The following is a 24,845-nucleotide window of genomic DNA, read 5'->3' as shown; positions in this document are numbered from 1 at the left end:
AGATTGGAACTCTTATACACTGCTGGTGGGAATGTAAAATGGTACAACCACTTTGGAAATCTACCTGGCGCTACCTTAAACAGTTAGAAATAGAACTACCATACAACCCAGAAATCCCACTCCTCGGAATATACCCTAGAGATACAAGAGCCTTCACACAAACAGATATATGCACACCAATGTTTATTGCAGCTCTGTTTACCAATAGCAAAAAGCTGGAAGCAACCAAGGTGTCTGTCAACGGATGAATGGGTAAATAAATTGTGGTATCTTCACACAATGGCAAAAGGACAAATATTGTATAAGACCACTATTATAACATCTTGAGAAATAGTATAAACTGAGAAGAACACATAATTTTGTGGTTACGAGGGGGGAGGGAGGGAGGGAGGGAGGGAGGGAGGGAGGGAGGGGGTTTTTTACTGATTAATTAGTAGATAAGAACTGCTTTAGGTGAAGGGAAGGACAACACTCAATACATGGAAGGTCAGCTCAATTGGACTGGACCAAAAGCAAAGAATTTTCTGGGATAAAATGAATGCTTCAAAGGTCAGCGGAGCAAGGGCGGGGGTTTGGGGACCATGGCTTAAGGGGACTTCTAAGTCAATTGGCAAAATAATTCTGTTATGAAAACATTCTGCATCCCACTTTGAAATGTGGCGTCTGGGGTCTTAAACGCTAACAAGCTGTCATCTAAGATGCATCAATTGGTCTCAATCCTCCTGGAGCAAAGGAGAATGAAGAACACCAAGGTCACACGACAACTAAGAGCCCAAGAGACAGAAAGGGCCACATGAACCAGAGACCTACATCATCCTGAGACCAGAAGAACTAGTTGGTGCCCAGCCACAATCGATGACTGCCCTCACCGGAAGCACAATAGGGAACCCCTGTGGGAGCAGGAGATCAGTGGGATGCAGACCCAAAATTCTCATAAAAAGACCATACTTAATGGTCTGACTGTGACTAGAGGAATCCCGGCGGTCATGGTCCCTAAACTTTCTGTTGGCACAGGACAGGAACCATCCCTGAAGACAACTCATCAGACATGAAAGGGAATGGACAGAGGGTAGGAGAGAGATGCTGATGAAGAGTGAGCTAATTATATCAGGTGGACACTTGAGACTGTGTTGGCATCTCCTGTCTGGAGGGGTGGTGGGAGGATAGAGAGAGTTGGAATTGTCACGAAAGGAGAGGCTGGAAGGGCTGACTCATTCGGGGGAGAGCAAGTGGGAGTAAGGAGTAAGATGTATATAAACTTATATGTGACAGACTGACTTGAATTGTAAACGTTCACTTGAAGCTCCATAAAAGTTAAAAAAAAAAGCATAATGACAACTTTAATAGGCTGCAAAAATCCAGAGAGAGACAGCAAACAGAAATCCAAAAGATTAACAATAAAATCGCACAATTAGTGCAATAGAAAGTCATACGACAAGAATTGAGGCAATGGAAGTCAGAATTAGTGATATTGAAGATAAAACACTTGACACCAACTTATTTGTGGAAAAATCAGATTAAAAAAATTTTAAAAATGTTGGAAGCTTAAGAATCATGTGGGACTCTATCAAGAGGAAAAACCTATGAGTGGTTGGAGTACTAGAATATGGGGGGATAACAGAAAATACAGAGAGAATTGTTGAAGATTTGTTGTCAGAAAACTTTCCTAATATCGTGAAAAGTGAAAAGATATCTATCCAAGGAGCTCATGAAACCCCACACACGGCAGATCGCAAAAGAAAGTCGTCAAGACATATTACACTTGAACTTGCCAAAACCAAACATAAACAGAGAATTTTAAGAGCGGCTAGGGATAAATGAAAAGTCATCTACAGAGGAGAGTCAGTAAGATTAAGCTCAGACTACTCAGCCGAAATCATGCAGACAAGAAGACAATGGGATGACATATATAAAGCCTCGAAGGAAAAAAAACTGCCAGCCCAGAATTATATATATAGTAAAACTGTCTCTCAAATATCGTGGTGAAATGAGGGCATTTCCAGATAAACAAAAGTTTAGGAAACTTGCAACAACCAAACCAAATTCCAAGAAATACTAAAGGGAGTTCTCAGGTTAGAAAATCAATAGCATCAGATAACAACCCAAGGCTAGAACAGAGGACAGAACAACTAGATATCAACCCAGATAGAGAAGTCACAAAAATGAAGTTAAAACACTGAAAACAGGGAAACTGAGATGTCAATATACAAAAGATGAAAATATTAAAACAAAAAAGAGGGACTAAATAATGTACTCACAAATCTTTCATTTGGAGAGGAAGTCAAGGCGATGTAAAGAAATAAGAGATTTGTTTAAGCTTAGAAAAACAGAGGTGAAGGTTAAGGTAACCACAAAGGAAACTAGGAATCCTACACATCAAAATAAGAAAAAACATAAAATCTTAGAAAATATGAAATAAACAACAATGAAATTGATGAACGGAAAATATATAAAGAAAAACGACAGCACAGAAAATTAAGTAGAAAAAAGAAACTGTCAAGAACACACTCACAAAAAAAAGACATCAAAATGACAGTACTAACTCGTACCTATCAATAATTTAGATGAATATAAACAAACTAAATGTACCAACGAAGAGACAGAGACTTGCACAATGGAAAAAAACAACACAATTCATCTATATCATTGACTGAACTCTGTCCCCCCGCAAAATGTGTGAATCAACTTGGTTAGGCCATGATTCCCAATATTGTGTGGTTGTCCTTCATTATCTGATTGTAATTTTATGTTGAAAGGTTTGGCATGGGATGGTAGCACCACCCTTACTCAGGTCACCTCCCTGATCCAACGTAAATGGGGTTTCCCAGGGGTGTGACCTGCACCACCTTTTATCTCTCAAGAGATAAAAGGAAAGGGAAGCAAGCAGAGAGTTGGGAAACTCAAACCACCAAGAAAGCAGCACCAGGAGCAGAGTGCATCCTTTGGATACGGGGTCCCTGTGCCTCAGAAGTTCCTCTACTAGGGGAAGATTGAGGACAAGGGCCTTCTTCCAGAGCCGACAGAGAGGGAAAGACTTCCCCTGGAGACAAAACCCTGAATTTGGACTTGTAACCTACTAGACTGGAATAAAATAAACTTCTGTTTGTTAAAGCCATCCATTTGTGCTATTTCTGTTATAGCAGCACTAGATGACTAAGAAAGAATCTGGTACTGAGAGCATTGGGTGATGCTATAACAGACACCTAAAATGTGGAATCGGTTTTGAAACTGTGAACGGATAGAGCTGTGACAGTGGCAGAGGTCCAGCTCAGCAGAGAACCAGCAGTGGCACAGAAGTGGCAGCAGGAGAGAACCAACAGCAGCAGAACCAGGAGACCAACCGGACATAAAGCTAGATGCCGACCAACAGAGCAAGAGAGCCGAGTGCCTGTGCTCAGTAGGCTTCCTGGTGGAGTGAGGTGCATCTAGGCACTTATGGGTGGAGCTACTGAGCTTTGGAATGCTTGCTCCAGCAGGGCAGATGAGGGTGTGAGGCCCGAGGAGCCTAGAGGCCAAGAAACCAGGAAGCAGAAGTTGAAGAGACAAAGAACACAAGAAGGCAAGCTAACTCAGTCTGGAAAGGAAAGACCATGACCTCAGGGGTTTCAAAGGGTAGAGCCATGGCCTCTCGTGTTTCTAAGGGTGGAGTTGCCAATCAGATAGACTACCTAAAGCTAAGGAAGCAGAGTTGCTGTCTCAGTAGGCCTGGAAGGCAGAGCTGAAGCCCAGGGCTGAGGGGCCTCCGCTCAGAATTCAGAGAGTGTGGCCAATACCTGGAGGCTGAAGGGTAGTATTATTGTATAAATTGCCTCAGAGAACAGATTAATTTCAATGCTTTCAAGGTTAATGTAATGTATTCTGCTGACTTGCTTGGTGCCTGTTATCCTGTCTTTTCCTCCAGCTTCTCCCATCTGTAATGGCAAGGTCTAGCGCCTGTTCTGCCATTGTACGTTTCGAAGCAGATACCTTGTATTCTAGATTTCACAGGTGAAGAGGAATTTTTGGATTTTGGACTTGGGAGTTAAGACTTTTGCTTTGATATGATGGAATGAATATGTTTTGCATGCTGCAAGGTCGTGATTTTTGGGGGGCCAAAGAGTGGAATGTCATGGATTGAATTATGTCCTCCCGAAAACGTGTGTATCATCTTGGTTAGGACATGATTACCAGTATTGTGTGGTTGTTCTCCATTCTCTGATTGTAATTTTATGTTGAGAGGATTAGGGTGGGGTTGTAACACCACCCTTACTGAGGTCATCTCCCTGATCCAAGGTAAAGAGAGTTTCCCTGGGGTGTGGCCTGCACCACCTTTTATCTCTCAAGAGATAAAAGGAAAGGGAAACAAGTCGAGAGTTGGGGACTTCATGCCACCAAGAAAGCAGCACCAGGAGCAGAACAAGTCCTTAGGACACGGTGTCCCTGAGCTTGAGATATTCCTCGATCGGGGAAGATTGAGGACAAGGACCTGCCTCCAGAGCTGACAGAGACAGAAAGCCTTCCCCTGGAGCTGATGCCCTGAATTTGCACTTGTAACCTACTACCCACCAAAAACCAAACCCACTGCCGTCAAGTCGGTTCCGACTCATAGTAACCTATTACCCAGCACCTAGTGCCCTCAAGTCAATTCCGACTCATAGCAACCCTATAGGAACCTACTAGGCTGTGAGAAAACAAATTTTTCTTTGTTAAAGCCATTCATTTACGGTATTTCTGTTATAGCAGCACTAGATCACTAAGACAATCTATATGCTGCCTTCAAGAGACACACCTTAGATGTAAATTAACAAACTAAAACTCAAAGGGTGAAAAAAATATATATCAAGCACACAACAATCAAAAAAGAGCAGGAGTGGCAATACTAATCTCTGACAAAATAGACTTTATCATAAAATTCACCACAAAGGATCAGGAAGGACACAATATAATGATTAAAGTTTGGGTTAATACACCAGGAGGACTTAACTATAATAAATATTTATGAACCCAATGACAGGGCTCCAAAATACACAAAACAATCTCTAACAGCATTGAAAAGAGAAATAGACAGCTCCACAATTATAGTAGGAAACTTCAACACACCACTTTAGGTGAAGGACAGAACATCCAGAACAAAGCTCAATAAAGACACGGACAATTTAAATGCCACAATCAACGAACGTGATCTCATACACATATACAGAACACTCCACCTAACAGCAGTCAAGTATACTTTCTTTTCCAATGCACACGGAACATTATTCAGAATAGACCACATATGTCGAAATGACCTAGTGCCACCACACCAGAAATACCACAAGCGAATGACTTTAACAAAGAGAAGTTTATTTTCTCACAGTCTAGTAGGTAACAAATTCCAAATTCAGGGCATCGGCTCCAGGGGAAGGCTTTCTGTCTTTGTCAGCTCTGGAGGCAGGTCCTTGTCCTCAATCTTTCCCTGGTCGAAGAACTTCTCAGGTGCAGGGACCCAGGGTCCAAAGGAAGGGGTCTGCTCCTGGTGCTGCTTTCTTGGTGGTATAAGGTCCCCAACTCTCTGCTTGCTTCCCTTCCCAAGGTGGTGCAGGCCACACCCCAGGAAAACTCTCTTTACATCAGATCAGGGAGGTGACCTGAATAGAGGTGGTGCTATAATCCCAACCAAAATGTTTTAACATAAAATTACAATCACAAAATGGAGGACATTCATTCAATACTGAGAAGCATGGCCTAACCAAGTTGATACACACATTTTTGGGAGGACATAATTCAATCCATGACATTCCACCCTTTGGCCCCCCAAAAAATCACATCCTTGCAACAAGCGAAACATATTGACCCAATCATATCATAGCAGAAGTCTTAGCTCCAAGTCCAAAATCCAAAAATTCCTCTTCATCTGTGAAATCAAGAATACAACTTATCTGTTTCCAAGGGTACAATGGCAGAACAGCCACAAACTAGGCATGTCCATCACAAATGGGAGAAACTGGAGGGAAAGAAGGCAGAACAGGCACCAAGCAAGTCAACAGAACACATTACATTAGCCCTCAAAGCTTTGAAAATAATCCTTTGTTCTCTAAGACAATTTACACAACGGCCCTGCCCTCCAGGCTCTAGGTATTGGCCACATTCTCCAGATTTTGAGTGGAGGCCCGTCCATCCTGGGCTTCAGCTCTGCCTTCTAGGCCCACTGGGACCGCAACTCTGCTCCCTAGGCTTTAGGCTTACCATTGTCCTAGTCCATCTGTGTGGCAACTCCACCCTTAGATATACTAGAGGCCATGGCTCCACATATTGAAACCTCTAAGGTCATGGCCATACCTTCTGAGACTGAGGTAGCTCAGCTTCTTGTGTTCTTTGTCTCTTCAGCTTCTGCTTCCTGGTTTCTTGGGCTCTCAGCCCCTCGGGCCAAACACCCACATCTGCCCTGCTGGAGCAAGTGTTCCAAAGTTCAGTAGCTCCACCGTTAAGTGCTCAGAGACACTCCACACTGCCAGGAAGTCTCCTGCGCACAGGCACTCAGATCTCTGGCTCCATGGGTCAGCAAGCCTAATTCTAACGATAAGTGCCCAGAAGGCACCCCGCTCCGCCAGGAAGTTTCCTGTGCACAGGCACTCAGCTCTCTTGCTCTGAGGGTCAGCTCCAGCACCTTCTCACACTGGTTTCCTGGTTCTACTGCTACTGGTTCTCTGCTGTTGCCACTTCTCTGCCGCTGCAGGTCATCTGTTGCTCCTGATCCTCTATCCATTCACAGTTTCAAAACTCCTTCCACATTTTAGCTATCTGTTAGAGCAGCACCCCACTCCCAGTACCAAGTTCTATCTTAGTAATCTAGTCCTGCCATAACAAAAATACCACACGTGCACGACTTCAACAACAAGAAATTTATTTTCTCACAGTCTAATAGGTTACAAGTCCAAATTCAGGGCATTGGCTTCAGGGCAAGGTTTTCTCTCTGACAGCTCTGGTGAAAGGTCTTTGTCCTCAATCTTACCCCAGTTAAGGAGCTTCTCAGGCACAGGTACCCAGTGTCCAAAGGACACTGTAATAGATTGAATCATGCATCCCCAAAATTGTATCAGCTTGGTTACGCCATGATTTCCAGCATTGTGTAGCTGCCCTCCATTTTGTGATTGTAATTTTATGTTGAAAAGATTAGGGTGGGATTGTAACACCGCCCTTACTCAGGTCACCTCCCTGATCCAAGGTAAAGGGATTTTTCTTGGAGTGTAGCCTGCACCACCCTTTTTATCTCTCAACAGATAAAAGGAAAGGGAAGCAAGCACAGAGTTGGGGAGCTCATACAACCAAGAAAGAAGCACCAGGAGCAGAGCACGTCCTTTGACCCGGGGTCCCTGTGCCTGAGAAACTCCTTGACCATGGGAAGATTGAGGACAAGGACATTCTTCCAGAGCTGACAGAGAGAGAAAGACTTCCCCTAGAGCTGATGCTTTGAATTTAGACTTTTAGCCTACTTTACCATGAAGAAATAAATTTCTCTTTGTTAAAGCCATCCACTTGTGGTATTTCTGTTATGACAGCATTAGATGACTAAGAGAAAATGTGTTGCAGGCCACACCCCAGGGAAAGACTCTTTATGGTGAATTAGGGAGGTGACCTGAGTAAGTGTGGTGTTACAATCCCACCCTAATCCTTTTACCATAAAAGTGCAATTACAAAATGGAGGACAACCACTGAACACTGGGAAACATGGCCTAACGAAGTTGATACACACTTTTTTTAGAGGACATAATTCAATCCAGGGCAATATATTAGGCCATAAAGCAAGCCTTAACAGAATCCAAAGCATCAAAATATTACAAAGTATCTCTTCTGAACATAAAGCCATAAAAGTAGAAATCAATAACAGAAAAAGCAAGGAAAGAAAATCAAATACGTTGGAAACTGCACAAAACCTTGCGCAGAAATAACTGGGCTATAGAGGAAATTAAGGATGGAATAAATAAACTCAGGATCAAATGAGTGTGGAAACACATCCTACCAGAACCTTTGAAACACAGCAAAAACAATGTTCAGAGGTCAATTTATAGCAATAAATGCACACATACAACAAGAAGAAAGGGCCAAAATCAAAACATTAACCCTACAATTCGCACACATAGAAGGAGAGCAGCAAAAGAAGCCGTCGGGCACCAGAAGAAAGCAAATAATAAAAATTAGAACAGGATTAAATGAAATAGAAAATAGAAAAACAATTGAAAGAGTTAACAAGACCAAAAGCTCATTCTTTTAAAAAAATCAACAAAATCGATAATCCACTGGCCAAACTGACAGAAGAAGAACAGGAGAGAAACCAAATAACCCGAACAAGAAATGAGATGGGCAATATCACAACAGAAACAACTGATATTAAAAAAATCATAACAGAATACTATCACAAATTGTACTCTCTCACATTTGAAAACCTAAAGGAAAGGTACAAATTTCAAGAAACATACTACCCACCTAAACTAACACTGTCATGGATTGAATTATGTCTCCCCCAAAATGTTATGTGTCAACTTGGTTAGGCAATGATTCCCAGTATTGTGTGGTTGCCCACCATTTTGTGATTGTAAATTTATGTTAAGAAGATTAGGGTGGGATTGTAACACCAGCCTTACTCAAGTCACCTCCCTGATCAAGATAAAAGGAGTTTCCCTGGGGTGTGGCTTGCACCACCTTTTATCTCTCAAGAGATAAAAGGAAAGGGAAACAAGCAGAGAGTTGGGGATCTCATACCACCAGGAAGAAGCACCAGGAGCAATGTGTGTCCTTTGGACCTGGGGTTCCTGTGCCTCAGAAGCTCCTCGACCATGTGAAGATTGAGGACAAGGACCTTCTTTCAGAGCCGACAGAGAGAGAGGAAGCCTTCCCCTGGAGCTAACACCTTGAATTTGTACTTTTAGCCTACTGTGCCGGGAGGAAATAAATTTCTTTTTCTTAAAGCCATCCACTTGTGCTATGTCTGTTATGGCAGCACTACATGACTATGACAAACACAAACAGAGGTAAAACAACTAAATAAACCCATAAAAAAAGAAGAATTTGAAAAGGAAGTTTAAAAAACTCCCAACAAAATAAAGCCCTGGCCCTGACAGCTTCACTGGAGAATTCTACCAAACTTTCAGAGAAGTGTTAACACCACTACTACTAAAGGTATCTCAGAGCATAGAAAAAGATGGAATACTCCCAAATTCGTTCCACGTAGCCAGCATAACCCTGAGACAAAATCCACAAAAAAAGAAAATTACAGACAAATGTCCCTCATGAACATAGATGCAAAAATCCTCAACAAAATTCTATCCAATAAAATTCAACAACAAGTAAAAAAAAATAAATCACCATGACCAACTGGGATTCATACCAGGTATGCAGGGATGTGCACGTGAAAACTGGACAATGAATAAGGAAGACGGAAGAAGAGTTGACGCCTTTCAATTGTGGTGTTGGCGAAGAATACTGAATATACCATGGACTGCCAAAAGAACGAACAAATCTGTCTTGGAAGAATTGTGGCCAGAATGCTCCTTAGAGGCAAGGATGGCGAGACTGCGTCCTACATACTTTGGACATGTTGTCAGGAGGGATCAGTCCCTGGACAAGGACATCATGCTTGGCAGAGTACAGGGTCAGCGGAAAAGAGGAAGACCCTCAACGAGGTGGATTGACACAGTGGCTACAACAATGAGCTCAAGCATAAAAACAATTGTAAGGATGGTGCTGGACTGGGCAGTGTTTCTTTCTGTTGTGCATAGGGTTGCTATGAGTCAGAACCAACTTGAGGGCACCAAACAACAATAACAACAATGTAGGGATGGTTCAACATTAGAAAAACAATTAATGTAATCTACCACATAAATAAAACAAAAGACAAGAATCACATGATTTTATCAATTGATGCAGAAAAGGCATTTGAAAAAGTTCAACACTCATTCATGATAAAACCTCTCAGCAAAATAGGAATAGAAGGAAAATTCCTCAACATAATAAAGGGCATTTATACAAAGCCAACAGCCAACATCACCCTAAATGGAGAGAGCCTGAAAGCATTCCCATTGAGATCGGGAACCAGACAAGGATGCCCTTTATCACTGCTCTTATTCAACATTGCACTAGAGGTCCTAGCCAGAGCAATTAGGCTAGATAAAGAATAAAGGGCATCCAGGTTGGTAAGGAAGAAGTAAAAGTATCTCTATTGGTAGATGACATGATCTTATACACAGAAAACCCTAAGGAATCCTCAAGAAAACTACTGAAACTAATAGAAGAGTTCAGCAGAGTATCGGGATACAAGATAAACATACAAAAATCAGTTCGATTCCTCTACGTTAACAAAGAGAACTTCGAAGAGGAAATCACCAAATCAATACCATCTACAGTCTCCAAGAAGATAAAATACTTAGGAATAAATCTAATCAGAGACATAAAAGACCTATATCAAGAAAACTACAAGACACTACTGCAAGAAACCAAAAGAGATCTACATAAGTGGAAAAGCATACCCTGCTCATGGATAGGAAGACTCAACATTGTGGAAATGTCTATTCTACCCAAATTTATCTACAGCTACAAAGCAATCCCATTCCAAATTTCAATGGCATTTTTTAATGAGCTGGAGAAACAAATCACCAACTTCATTTGGAAAGAGAAGAGGCCCCGGATAAGTAAAGAGTTACTGAAAAAGAAGAACACAGTGGGAAGCCTCCTACTACTTGATTTTAGAACATATTATAGTGGCATAGTAGTCAAAACATCCTGGTACTGGTACAACAAGAGATACATAGACCAATGGAACAGAATTCCAAATCCAGACATAAATCCATCCACATATGAGCAGCTGATATTTGACAAAGGCCCAAAGTCCATTAAATGGGGAAAAGACAGTCTCTTTCATTCTACTCTGTCCTATAGGGTCACTATGATGGGTTTTTAGCATATGGTGCTGGCATAACTGGATATCCATCTGCAAAAAAAGAAACAAGACCCATACTTCACACCAGGCACAAAAACTAATTCAAAATGGTCAGGGAATAAAAACTAGGGACAATGCTAGGAGCCCTAACATGTGGCATAAACAGGATACAAAAGATTACTAACAATGCACAAACACCAGAAGAGAAACTAGATAGCCGGGAGCTCCTAAAAATCAAACACTTATGCTCATCTAAAGACTTCACCAAAAGCGTAAAAAGGCAACCTACCAACTGGGAAATAATTTTTGGCTACGACAGAAAAAAAGTAGAGGGCCAGCAAAGAAGACGAAGACCCTCAACAAGATGGATTGATGCAGTGGCTACAACAATCGGCTCAAGAATAACAATGATTGTGAGGATGGTGCAGGACAAGGCAGTGTTTTTTTCTGTTGTACATAGGGTCGCTATGAGTCAGAACCAACTTGATGGCACTTCACAACAACATCATCGTCACCATCGCCACCATCACCACCACCACCAGCATCACCAACGAGAAATGCAAAGTAACCTCCTGAAGGCTGTTAAAGTAGGGGTCTGCAAACTTTTCCTGTAAAGGACCAAAGAGTAAATATTTTAGGCTTTGCAGGTCATCAGGGCTCTTTCGCAACTATTGAACTCTACCCTTGATGCATGAGAGCAGTCATAGACGATACATAAACAAGTGAATGTGCTGTGTTCCAATAAAACTTTATTTATAAAAATAGGCAGCAGGCCAGATTTGATGGCCACTGCAGTATATGACAGGAAACAAGGCAAAAGCTAGGTCTTCTGCCTCTAAGTCTGTATTACCCAATCCTCTTTCAACTAAACCAAACCATGCCATCAAGGAGATGCAAAAAAAATTCATGATTTTGACATGCGCCACTATCTCTTGCAAATTAACTTTTAAGTGAGTACACGTTTGCTTAAATGCTAAAAACCTACAGATCATTTAAAAACTAAGAAGATGGAAAATAGCACTTCTTAAACCAACTCACTCTACCACACTAGAAAGAGCTCTTTTCTGTTCTGATACCCTCAATCAATGTAATGTTACAGAAACCCTTATTAACTGTGTTAATTATAATAATTCATTCAATGGTTCCTCTCCAACTCAACCATCATAAAGGAAATAAATTAGCCACTCCCTGGACGTGTCTTCCTTACTGTTGATAGAGGGCCCTCAGGCCCAAAGCTGTGTTGCAGAGAGCTCAACGTTATGGGGGAGGGCACACCCAAGGCACGGCATTTCTCCCACTTCATTATCAGTGCTCCCAGCTCCCAACACATACCATCATGAACTTTACAGGCACCTCTTACTTTGTAAACTCATGGCACAGGGGTGCTCCCATTTTTCAGAACGTTATGAAAGCAAGACAATCTGATGGACTAGTCTTCAAATTTGACTTCTGAAATGTTAAAAGTTAAGAAACATAATTAAACTGCAAATGCATTAACATTTATATAAAATATAAACCAAATGCTTATCCTGATTCACCAAACAAATTACACTTTGAACATTATAAAAAACCAGTTACTTATCACCGGCACCGTTTGAAATTATTGCTAGTACTACAACTCCAAATGCCTAAGATGCCTTAAATACAAACCCTGAACATTTACATACTGATTTCACGAGCAAAGCAAAAGGTATTTGCCGGTAACAGTACAGGACTCAGCAATTTTATTGTCTGAGTAATCCTGGTTCGTTCTGATATGAAAATTCAATTATTTTAGAACGGGCCCTCTCATTAAATTTTGACAAGCAGCGAGAGCTCGGTACCAGTTATAGCTTGAAGAGACCGGGGGTGCCTGATAGCACCACACTGAATTTTAAAATGTAGTATTTTTGCAGGACAAGATTATCTGACAATTGTATTAAAAGAAGAAAAAATTAATCAACTACATTGTAATATTCAACATTGGTATATTTGGTCTTCTTTTTACAGATATTTTACTAAAATTTGCTGCAAAAAATATTTATTGCATGCTTTCCCCTGATTTCACAATTGAGCAATGTACTAGAAAAATATGTATATGTCGGTAGTGAACAGGAAGTATTTGGCTACACATTTTTACCTACTGCTTCCCTTATCAATTGAAATGTATTTGTAGTGCTTATAAGCATGATTTTCAGAAACAGAAATGACTTTATTTGCATACAGCCTGTTTTTTATTAGGATGCTTATTGTCCAAGAAAAAAAAATCTTTTAAAGCAACTTTTGAGCAAACCTACTGTCTTTTAAAGCAGAGTTTACAGCTAATTACAACGTGGCGCGGGGGAGGGGGGTAGGCAGGGAGGGGAGATAAATAATTTCATTTCTTGCCCATAGGGGTGAAAGAGGAATAAAGAAGTCTGTAGCTCTGGGTTTGTTTGGTTTATTTTTGTTTTGCTTTGTTTTTTTGTTTTTTTTTTTTTGTAAGACAGGGGTTTCTAAGTCCTTAGAGCTCTCTGCCAGAAGATGCTTCTCCATCTTCCAATCTGTCCACACAGGGCCTGTCACAAAGCAAGGCATACAAATAGTCCCTTGGAATGTTGTTTTATTGACCAAAACATTCAACCTAGGTAAAGGAGCTACCAGGTCAATAGAAAGGAAAATAATAATAGTAAAGTGAACTGAAGAGCAGGAGAGTACAGAAAGGACATCTGGTTCCCTGCATAGATACTGACACCAAGCAAGGGGACCGGAGAGCATGTCTGACTGACAATGGGGATGTCTGGGTACCTACCTCCAGCCCTGCTCTGAACTCTGCTCTTCCCTTGTCTTTTTCTCAGTAATCTTTGCCTCTCAAAGCCTTCAAACGCCATCTTTGTGTGTTTAGTTTCTGAATAACTCCTTCTCCACCACTACAAACACATACCCCAGTACTATTTAACATATTTCATTGAATTAATTTTGATTCTGAGAAGTTTTTGAAAACCTGAGCTATGCCACAGACTTCCAATTAAGTTTTCTGGGCCTTGATATTCTTCTACCTTTAAACTCTTTAGAAATCATCTGGGCCTTGATGTTCCACTTTAAACTTAACAACTCTTGTACAGTTGTTTACAAGAATAAAATCATTGAAAAAACAGTAAGTGTTACACTTTTTCTTTGGAGTAAGGGAAAGGAAAGATGAAAAAGGGGTAACCAGTAAAAGCGTCTCCAATGTAAAATATTTCATATGTTTGTCACTGATGAGAAATGTTAACCTAAAGATAAGTTTGGCTTTGACCTTTCTGACCTACAATCCTTACCAACAGTACCAGTTGAACTGGAAAGTGAGGTTCTCTCTCATGGAATATTCCAAAATATTTTTCAGCTTTAAGGAGCTGTATTAAGACGGCAGCCTAAGAAGCATGTCTTGGGGAAGAAAGTTCAACAATAAAACCATGAAGTATCCAAAAAGCTAGGGGTCCAAAGGCCAAGTGTGAGGTGCAGCTGGAGCCAGAACCCAGGCATTGGGGTTAAATAGCACGCAGAATAAACTTTATTTCTTCTAGTATTAGGAACATAAACAGTTTAGCCTCCCTGAAAAAGTGAAGATGGAACTAGACTTACATGCTAAGCTCAGCAAAGACAGGCTTTCAAACTAGGACTGTAAATGTCTCACACCACTGTAAAGTCAAAATTTATACTCCCCCTTCCAAAACAAACAAAAAAAGGTTAGTCTATAATTTTTGGCCTCCCACAACAATGTCCATGCTTGTCTGCATAAATATACATAATACAGTCAAAGGGCCCAAGGACCACATGATAAAAATAACTTGTAATAATTGACATGGTTAAATATTATACAGAAGACATCACATACCTGAAATATAATCCTTTCATGACCCATGGTACATATGGTATACCACCCACTTTTTCCAGCTCTCAGGTTCTTTGGGAGTATACTTTTACCACTGAAAGTATTTGCTGCCATCCAGTGGGGACTTAAATAATGGCAAACCAAAACCAAAACCAAAACCAAACCCACTGCCGTTGAGTAGATTCCGACTCATAGCAACTCTATAGGACAGAGTAGAACTGCCCCATAGAGTTTCCAAGGAGCACCTGATGGATTCAAACTGCCAACCTTTTGGTTAACAGCTGTAGCACTTAACCACTATGCCACCATGGTTTCCAAATAATGGCAAAAGACAAAAAAAAAAAAAAAACATTAGTTGAAGCAAAATAGCTGAGGTATGAGGCTTGAAAGTAAGGTAGTGCAACCAGGAAGTGCAACTAGGTAAAAATTTTGACTTTTTTTTGGCTTTCGTACCCCTAGATAAGCCTTGTACGCATATTGATGGTTTCCTATGTGATAGTTACAGAGCTCTGGTGGGTTTGGTTTTGATTTTTTGTGTCATATTCGGAAAACCAGAGATACCCCATGTAACCTAATGGAAGGTGCCACGAAAAATATCAGCAACCACAGTCAGATGGTACAGGCAGGCAACTGATAAGTATGGACTTGAGAACCTTAAAAGTTCTGTGATAACTACGTAGTACCAGGTAATATTTGTCAAAATTCGTACTACTAGCCAAAAATTTAAACACACTCCATGACTCATCATGCTTCCATTAATGAAAACAAAAATACTTACAAAAAAAATTCAAAGCAGAAAACAAATGGACCCTGAAAGGGACGATATAGACTTTAGAAGTGATTTTATTACTGATTACACTCTATGAAGCCAGATCAAAAATTGAGTACTATCTTTGGAACTCATCTCTCTCTGCTACTTTTAAGCAGAAAATAAGCTAAGAGTCTTCCAGGGTCAGCTACAGGGCCCTGGCCTCCATCCCAAATATAGAAACCTACATCTGTTTGAAATACTTAACAATAAGACCTCACTGAACCAGAATGTTCCTTGGAAGCAAGGACAGCGAGACTATGTCTCACATACTTTGGACATGTTATCAGGAGGGACCAGTCCCTGGAGACAGACACCAGGTTTGGTAAAGTAGAGGGTCAGCAAAAAAGAGGAAGACCCTCAACGAGATGGATTGACACAGTGGCTACAACAGTGGGCTCAAGTGTAACAACGATTGTGAGGCAGGACCAGACAGTGTTCCATTCAGTTGTACACAGGGGCTCTATGACGCAGAACTGACTCGATGGCACCTATCAACAAAAAATACTAATCTGGAATTTGTGATTATTCAGACAGAGGTCTGACTGGCTTATCTTGGCCCAGCAAAACCTTCAGAGGAAGTTACAATTTAACTGTGTGAACAGCGTTGCAGAGGGCAGGAGAAGAGAAGTCTCAAATGCAAAAGAGAATAATCTGGTTTGCAGCACTTTTAACCATCATTGAGTCACAGATTCTCAGGTTGGAAGGTAATTCAGGGCCACCACCAAGTGTAAAAAGCAGGATGGATGGAGTACCTTGTAAATCAAATATCAAGCAACTGAACAAAAGGCAATGTTTTTGAACAAGATCTATATTGTATGTCACAACAAATGCTAACAAAGCAATCTCATCTGCAAGCTGTGCTGCGTACCACCCTCTACCCAGTGGGGCCTTTATTTTTGGCCTCACATTTAGCAGAACCTCCCTGGCCAGAGTTACATCATGAAGGGAAATGACCATCTCTTTGCTCCCACCCAGAAGGAAAGCATCAAATTAAACAGGTAAGTTGACAGGAAGTCAGGTTTTCATTAAATCACCGCCCTTCACATCTCACCTCATTCCACTCATTCACCTCCACCTCCCACCAGTGCTAGTCTCTGCTTCTGTGCAGGATTTGGCTCCCAACTAGTCAACTGAATGAATTAAGGTAGAAATCACAGCCATCTGCTTTCCACTCAACTCAGAAAATCACCCAATTTTTCAGTGATGCCTAAAACTCTTAAATCTTCTATCGAGTTTTCAGTTAATATATGTGCAAAAGACTGCAAAAATCCCTAGCTCATTTATTACATTTAATGTAGGTAAGTGATGGGGGTTTGAGCTTTAACCAAGTGTACTCTTGGCACTATAAAATACCTTGGGGAAAAAAGATGGAACGACAATAACAAGAAGATAGAACTGCTTAGTGGTTTTAATTGGCCTGTGCATGGAATTTAAACGGCATCAGTCTAACTCTGGCACACAAAGCATCAAGCAAACAACAGCTATTTTCTCCGCACTTGAGGTCTTTGAGCTGAAACAAGAATGAACAGTTTGCATGTGGTAGTACTCACCAATTCTCGCTACTAGGCAATTTTCCTCCTTTGGAATAAAAATGCCAATTAGTACTTTTGCCTGCATATTGCAATTGAGCATTTTAAGCCACTTCTTTTCCAGACCTCTTTTGTGCAACCTTTCACACAGGGATTTGTTCTATGGGACAGTCTACAGGAAGAAAGCTGTGGCTTTGGGTCAGGAACGTTAGAGTGGACAGGACATGAATAAAGACCTCACCTGAGGTGGGAAAGAAAAGGCCTGAAAAGGGTACGCTGGTGGGGATAATGGCAGCTCAGCTACATCAGTGTTACTGCCTTGTCTGGGCACAGAAGCAAGATCACATTTCAGTTGGTGACATGCTACTTCTTCAGTTGTTTATCAATGAGCACAGTGTTTCCTCACATAGCCACAATTTCTCCTTTACTCAAAACAATTACTTGTAAAGAGGTTAGGCACTTTACCGAGGGTCTAGACTGACTTTGAGGTCATATTGCATGGTGGTTTAGGAGCATAGGTGCTGGAAGCTGACCACCTGGGTTCAAATTTCATCTCTGCTGCTAATTAGCTAGATACCCTTGTTCAAGTCATGTAATTTCTATGTGCCTCAGTTTCCTATTCAATAAAATGGTGCTAATAACAGTACCTACCTTAAAAGGTTGTTGTGAAAATTACAGAAGTTAATACAAAGTGAATAGAGCAGTATCCAGCTTATTTACCTCTCCATAAATGGTTTACAAAATTATAAGTAAAAAACAAACAAGAAAGTATTCACACATTCTCAATTATGGACTTTAGAGGAAAGTCACTTATCTAGCAGCCTCAGCAACCTAGAAACCACCCTCAAATCAGAAAGCAGAAAAGCCTCTACAGACCCTAAATTGAGGTTGCAAAGTTCATGCTCCACATCTTTGCACTGGCTCAAGGATGGGCTTCTCTGGCCCTCACTTAAAAGCTTGTGCAATCTTTTGTTTTTTGATGGTAACAGCTTTATTGAGATATATGTCACACACCATCCAATTCACCCATTTAAAGTACACAAGTCGACGGTTTTTAGTATAGTCACAGAGCTGTGCTGTACAACCATCACCACTATCTAATTCCTGAACATTTTCATCAATCCAAAAAGAAACGCCAGACTCTTTAGCAGTCACTCCCCAGTCTCCAACCTCACCTCCAGCCCCTAGGCACCACTAATCTAGTTTCTGTCTCTATGGATTTGCCTATTCTGGCCATTTCATGTCCTTGGAACCATACAATATGTGGCCCTTTGTGTCTGGTTTCTTTCAATCACCATAACATTTTCAAGGTTCATCCATTCTGTAGAATATATCAATACTTCACTTCTTTTTATAACCAAATAATATTCCATTACATAGATACGCCACATTCACTAAAGGAATCCCTGGGTAGTAAAAACAATCTGCTCAGCTGCTAACCAAAAACTTGAGAGATTTGAGTCCACTTAGAGGCACCTTGGAAGAAATGCCTGGCAATCTACTTCTGAAAAATCATCCATTGAAACCCCTATAAGGATAGGCGGGACCAAGATGGCAAAGTAGTCAGATGCTTAGTGTCATCCCTCTTACAACAAAGACCTAAAAAAACAAGTGAATCAGATATATATGACAATCTAGGAACCCTAATCATCAAAGACAAAGCTGAAGAATTAGACAGAGCAACAGTGGAAGGAAAGACAATTCAAAAACAGCAGAAATGGGGAGTTACAAATCGCAGGATCACCAACATCCTGCTAGCTGAATCTCCACAGTGCAAACAGGTTGAGGCAAGCGGCAGCATGCCAAGCTGAAACCCACACCATTGGGAGCAGCCAAGCAGTAGCAAATCTGCACGCACCTCTAGAACCAAACACAAGGAACAGCAGACCTGCAAAAGTTAAATGCAAGCTCCCGAACAACCATGTACACATTAACCACTTTCCCCACCAGAGCTCCATGACTGAAAAGCATTCCTTTCTCCTAATCCATCCCCCTCCACAGTCCTGTGGCATTCAACACCGCCATGCCCCCTAAGCCAGGTCTGGAGGCATCTGCTTCTTTGCCCAGCTACTGGCGTAAGGGGTACACAGACTTTCAGTGCCTTTAGCTACCAATGCCTTACAGGCCAATACGACACTGCATGCCTTCATTAGGACAAAACGGGCAAGGCATTAACCCAAAACCTATTTTCACCTGCAGTAGCAAAGGGGGAGCTGCACATTTGTGACATTTGACAGTGCCCCGCCCCCTAAGGCAGAACCTCACAAACACACACCAGGGGCCTGAGGGCCAGCGGTACCATTTACTCCATCTAGCCGTCCACACCAGAGGCCTGAGAACTAGTAATGCCTCCCAATCCTTCCAGCCAATTGCACTGTACACTCAAGGATCAGCTGCACTACATCCCCCACTAAGCACTCTAACAGGCAGGAGTACACCTTCCATCCAGGTACCAGGTGGCAGACGAAAGTACCCTACCTTGCCCACACTGCAACCAGACACCAGTTGCCTACTCTGGACATCCTCACACAGCCCTGCCCATCCAGGACAGCAGGTGAGAGGCTGTACCACTAGGTGACCAGCAACCCAGACACCTGTACTCCTGACCAACTGAAGACATCAGACAATATGAAAACAAAATCACAGGAAAGGATGGGTACAATAGGCAATCAAAATAAAACACCATATGACTTTACAGTAGAAGAAATGGCAATAGAACTACCTGACAGGGAATTCAAATCACTAATATTCAGAGCTATTGAAGAGTTGAAGCAAAAAGCAGACAAAAAAGAGGAAAAAAATAGACAAATTCATGTAAAAGGCAGACAAATTCATGGAAAATACAGACCAAAAAAAAAAAGGAAGAATTCGGGAAAATAATACAGGAACAAAATGCCAAAACAAATACACAAAAAGAAATCATACAAAAGCAACAATTAGAAATCCAAAAGATAAACAAGATTTCAGAAATGGACAGTGTCATAGAAGGGCTGAAGAGCAGATTTGAAATGATGGAAGACAGGATCAGCAAAATGGAAGACAAATACTTGAATACAACTCTGAGGAAAAATCAGAAAAGAAAAATGAAGAAACCCTGAGAATTATGTGGGATACAATCAAAAGCAAAAATCTGAGAGCGATTGGAGTTCCAGAACAGAGGCAGAAAACTGATAACACAGAGAGGATCATTGAAGAATTCCTGACAGAAAACTTTCCTAATATCATGAAAGATGAAAAGCTGACCATCCATGAAGTTCAACGAACCCCTCATAGGATAAGCCCCAAAAGAAAATCACCAAGGCATATCATAACCACACTTGATAAAACTGAAGACAAAGAAAAAATCCTGAGAGCAACTCAAGAAAAACAAAAAGTCACGTACAGAGGAGAAACAATAAGACTAAGCTCTGATTATTCAGCAGAAACCATGCAGGCAAGAAGATAATGGGATATATAAAACCTTGAAAGAAAAAAATCTTCAACCAAGAAAAATATAGCCTGCAAAACTCTTGTTCAAATATGATGGTGGAATTAGGACATTTCCAGATAAACAGAAATTAAGGGAATATGTAAAAACCAAAGCAAACTTACAAGAATTATTAAATGGAGTCCTTCGATCTGAGGACAAACGACATCAGACCACAGCTTGAATATAGGACGCAAGATTTTACCAGCCAGATATCAACCTAGGAAATGAACTCTCAAGGACCATCCAAACCAAAAGAATTGTAACAGGGAACCAGAAAGGTAAATCTGTAAATGACAACAACGTCAGAACAATAAAGGAGGGAATAAACAGTGTAGATACAGAACCTTCTAATGGAGAGGAAGGCAAGGCAATACCAAGTAATAACAGACTGGTTCAAACCTAGGAAGATAAAAAGTAAATTTCAAGGTAACCACAATGAAAGTTAACAAACCTCCTCATCAAAATAAAGAAAAAAAACATAAATTCTCAATAAAAGCGAAATCTACAAAAACAAAAGAAATGAAAAAGAAACCCACAAACAAAAGAAATTAAGCACTGGAGCGTAAGAGGAACAAAGAAAATGTCAGCACCACACTAAAAAAAAAGTACTACAAAATGACAGCAATAAACTCACACCTATCAATAATTACACTGAATGTCTAAATTCACCCATAAAGAGACACAGAGCGAAAGAATGGATTAAAAAACAGGATCCCTCAATATGCTGTCTACAAGAGACACACCTTAGAAACAAAGATGTAAATTTATTAAAAATCAAAGGATGGAAAAAAATACATCAAGCAAACAGCTACCAAAAAAGAGCAGGAGTGACAATACTAATCTCAGATAAAATAGACTTTAAAACAAAATCCACCATAAAAGACAAAGATGCATACAATATAATCACCGAAAGTGTGATTCATCATGAAAACTTAACCATAATAAACATCTACGCAAATAATGACAGGGCTTCAAAATACATAAACTCTAACAGCACTGAAAGGAGAAATTGACAGTTTCACTACAATGGTAGCAGACTTCAACACACTACTCTCGGAATGGACAGAACATCCAGGAAGAAACTCAACAAAGATACAGAAGAGCTAAAGAGCACAATCAGCCAACTTGACCTCATAGGCATATGTAGAACACTCCTCCCAACAGCTGTAAAGTACACATTCTTTTCCAATGCACATGGATCGATCTTCAGAATAGACCACATCTTAGGCCACAGAGCAACCCTCAACAAAATCCAAAGCATTGAAATAATAAAAAGTATCCTCTCTAACCACAATGCCATCAAAGTAGAAATTAACAACAGGAAGAGGAAAGAAAAAAACCAGTTACATGGAAACTGAATAACACCCTGCTTGAAAACCACTGGGTAAGAGAAGAAATCAGAAATGGAATCAAAAAATTCCTAGAATAAAATGAGAATGAAAACGCTTCTTATCAAAACCTTTGGGACACAACAAAGGCAGTCCTCAGAGGTCAATTTATTGCAACAGATGAACACATCAAGAAAGAAGGGGCTAAAATCAAAACATTAGCTACACAACTTGAACGAATAGAAAGAGAACAGCAAAAGTAGCCAACAACCACCAGAAGAAAGGAAATAATAAAGATCAGAGCAGAAATAAATGAAATAGAGAATAGAAAAACAGTAGAAAGATCCAACAAAACCAAAAGTTGGTTCTTTGAAAAGATCAATAAAATCAACAAACCACTGGCCAAACTGACAAAAGAAAAACAGGAGAGGATGCAAATCACCCAAATAAGAAATGAAATGGGGGACATTACAACAGACCCAACTGAAATAGAAAGGATCATAACAGAGTACTATGAAAAACTATACTTCAACAAATTTGAAAACCTAGAAGAGCCAGGTGTTGTCTGGCTGTGAAGTGGACCCCGTCGGGCGCCTCCTCCGCGGGTACCGTCAGTATGCCTATGATGGCGCCGATTATCTCGCCCTGAATGAGGACTTGCGCTTCTGGACGGTGGCGGACACGGCAGCTCAGATCTCAAAGGGCAAATTCAAGAAGGGCAGGGAGGCAGAGAATCAGAGGGCCTACCTGGAGGGCACATGCGTGCAGTGGCTGGGCAAATACCTGGAGAACGGGAAGGAGACGCTGCAGCGAGTAGACCCCCCAAAGACACACATGACCCACCATCGCATCTCTGACCCTGAGACCACGCTGAGATGTTGGGCCCTGGGCTTCTACCCGGTGGAGATCACCCTGACCTGGCAGCAGGATGGGGAGGACCAGACCCAGGACATGGAGCTTGTGGAGACCTAGCCTGCTGGAAATGGGACGTTCCAGAAGTGGGCAGCCCTGGTGGTACCCTCTGGAGAGGAACAGAGATACACATGCCTGTGCAGCATGAGGGGCTGTCTGAGCCTGTCACCCTGTGATGGGAACTGTCTTCCCAGGCCAGCACCCCTATCACAGGGATCGTTGCTGACCTCCTTCTCCTTGGAGCTGTGGTCCTTGGAGTTGTGGTGGCTGGAGCTGTTGTGATGTGGAGGAAGAAAAACTCAAGTGGGAAAGGAGGGAGCTACACTCAAGCTGCAAGCAGCGACAGTGCCCAGGGCTCTGATGTGTCTCTCACAGCTTCTAAAGCGTGAGACAGCAGCCATGTGTGGGACTGAGCGATACAAGATTTGTTCACGCCAAGCTTTGTGATTCAAGAACCCCTGACTTCTCTTTTTTTGCAACTGGCCTCTGAATGTGTCTGCGTTCCTATGAGCATAATGTGAGGATGTGAGGAGACTGCCCACTTCTGCCCACCAGATCCCCTTCTCCACACTGATCATGATTGATATTCCCTGTTTTTCAGCAGAGGTGGGCTGGAAAGTCTCTATTCCTCACATAACATCCTGTCACTGTGCTCTGCAGCGTTTCACTTTTCTATTGAAAATGAGAATCTGAGAATGAATCTGATTATTCATATTTTTGCTATGAGTTGGGGTTGATGGGTTAATTAAAGGAAATGAAAATTCTGAAAATTGAAGAGAGAAAATAAATGCAAGCCTGAGAATGTTCCGAAAAAAAAAAAAAAAAGAAAACCTAGAAGAAATGGACAAATTTCTAGAAACACACTACCTACCCAAAATAACACAAAATGATGTTGAGAATCTCAAAAGATCCATAACAAGAGAAGAGATTGAAAAGGTAATTAAAAACTCCCAACAAAAAAATGCCCTGGCCTGAATGGCTTCACTGGAGAATTCTACCAAACTTTCAGGGAAGAGCTAAAATCAATACTACTCAAGCTAGTTCATAGCATAAAAAAGGAAAGAATACTCCGGAGCTCATTCTATAAAGCCAGCATAACCCTGATACCAAACCAGGCAAAGTCACCACACGAAAAAGAAAACTACAGACCAAAATACCTGATGAACATAGATGCAAAAATTCTCAACAAAATTCTAGCCAATAGAATTCAACAGTATAAAAAAAATAAAATATATCATGACTAACTGGGATTCATATTTTTTTCATGCAGGGATGGTTCAAAATTAGAAAGCCAATCAACATAATCCACCACATAAATAAAAAGAACCACATGATCTTATCAATCAATGCAGAAAAAGGCATTTGACAAAGTCCAACACCCATTCCTGATCAAAACTCTCAGCAAAATAGGAATAGAATGGAAATTCTTCAACATAATAAAGGGCATTTATACAAAGCCAATGGCCAACATCATTCTAAACAAAGAGAGACTGAGAGCATTCCTCTTGAGAATGGGAACCAGACCAGGATGCCCTTTATCACCATTCTTATTCAACATTGTGTTGGAGGTCCTAAACAGAGCAATAAGGCAAGAAAAAGAAATAAAGAGCACCCAAATTGGTAAGGGAAAAAGTAAAAATATCCCTATACACAGATGATATTATACACAGAAAACCCCAAAGAATTCATGAGAAAATTACTGAAACTAATAGAAGATTTCAGCAAAGTATCAGGATACAAAAATCAGTTGGATTCGTCTACACGAGCAAAGAGAACCTCGAAAAGGAAATCACCAAATCAATACCATTTACAATAGACCTGAAGAAGATAAAGTACTTAGGAATAAATCTAACCAGGGACATAAAAGACCTATACAAAGAAAACCACAAAACGCTACTACGAGAAACCAAAAGAGAGCTACATAAGTGGAAAAATATTCCATGATCATGGATACAAGACTCTACATTGTGAAAATGTCGATTCTACCCACAGAGATCTACAGATACAATACAATCCTGATTCAAATTCCAACACCGCTCTTTAACGAAATGGAGAGACACATCACCAACTTTA

General features: G+C 40.9%; 1 pseudogene; it reads left to right on the top strand.

Annotated features, from left to right (window-relative positions):
• The first annotated feature begins 11,377 nt into the window (after positions 1 to 11,377).
• On the top strand, positions 11,378 to 23,196 carry LOC100662334 (HLA class I histocompatibility antigen, A alpha chain-like; annotated as a pseudogene).
• Positions 23,197 to 24,845: the final 1,649 nt, after the last annotated feature.

Source organism: Loxodonta africana, chromosome X (assembly GCF_030014295.1).
Source record: "Loxodonta africana isolate mLoxAfr1 chromosome X, mLoxAfr1.hap2, whole genome shotgun sequence".
In the NCBI taxonomy this organism is placed as follows: Eukaryota; Metazoa; Chordata; class Mammalia; order Proboscidea; family Elephantidae; genus Loxodonta; species Loxodonta africana.
The sequence above is the reverse complement of the archived record's forward strand: the minus strand, read 5'-3'. Positions and strand labels throughout refer to the sequence as shown.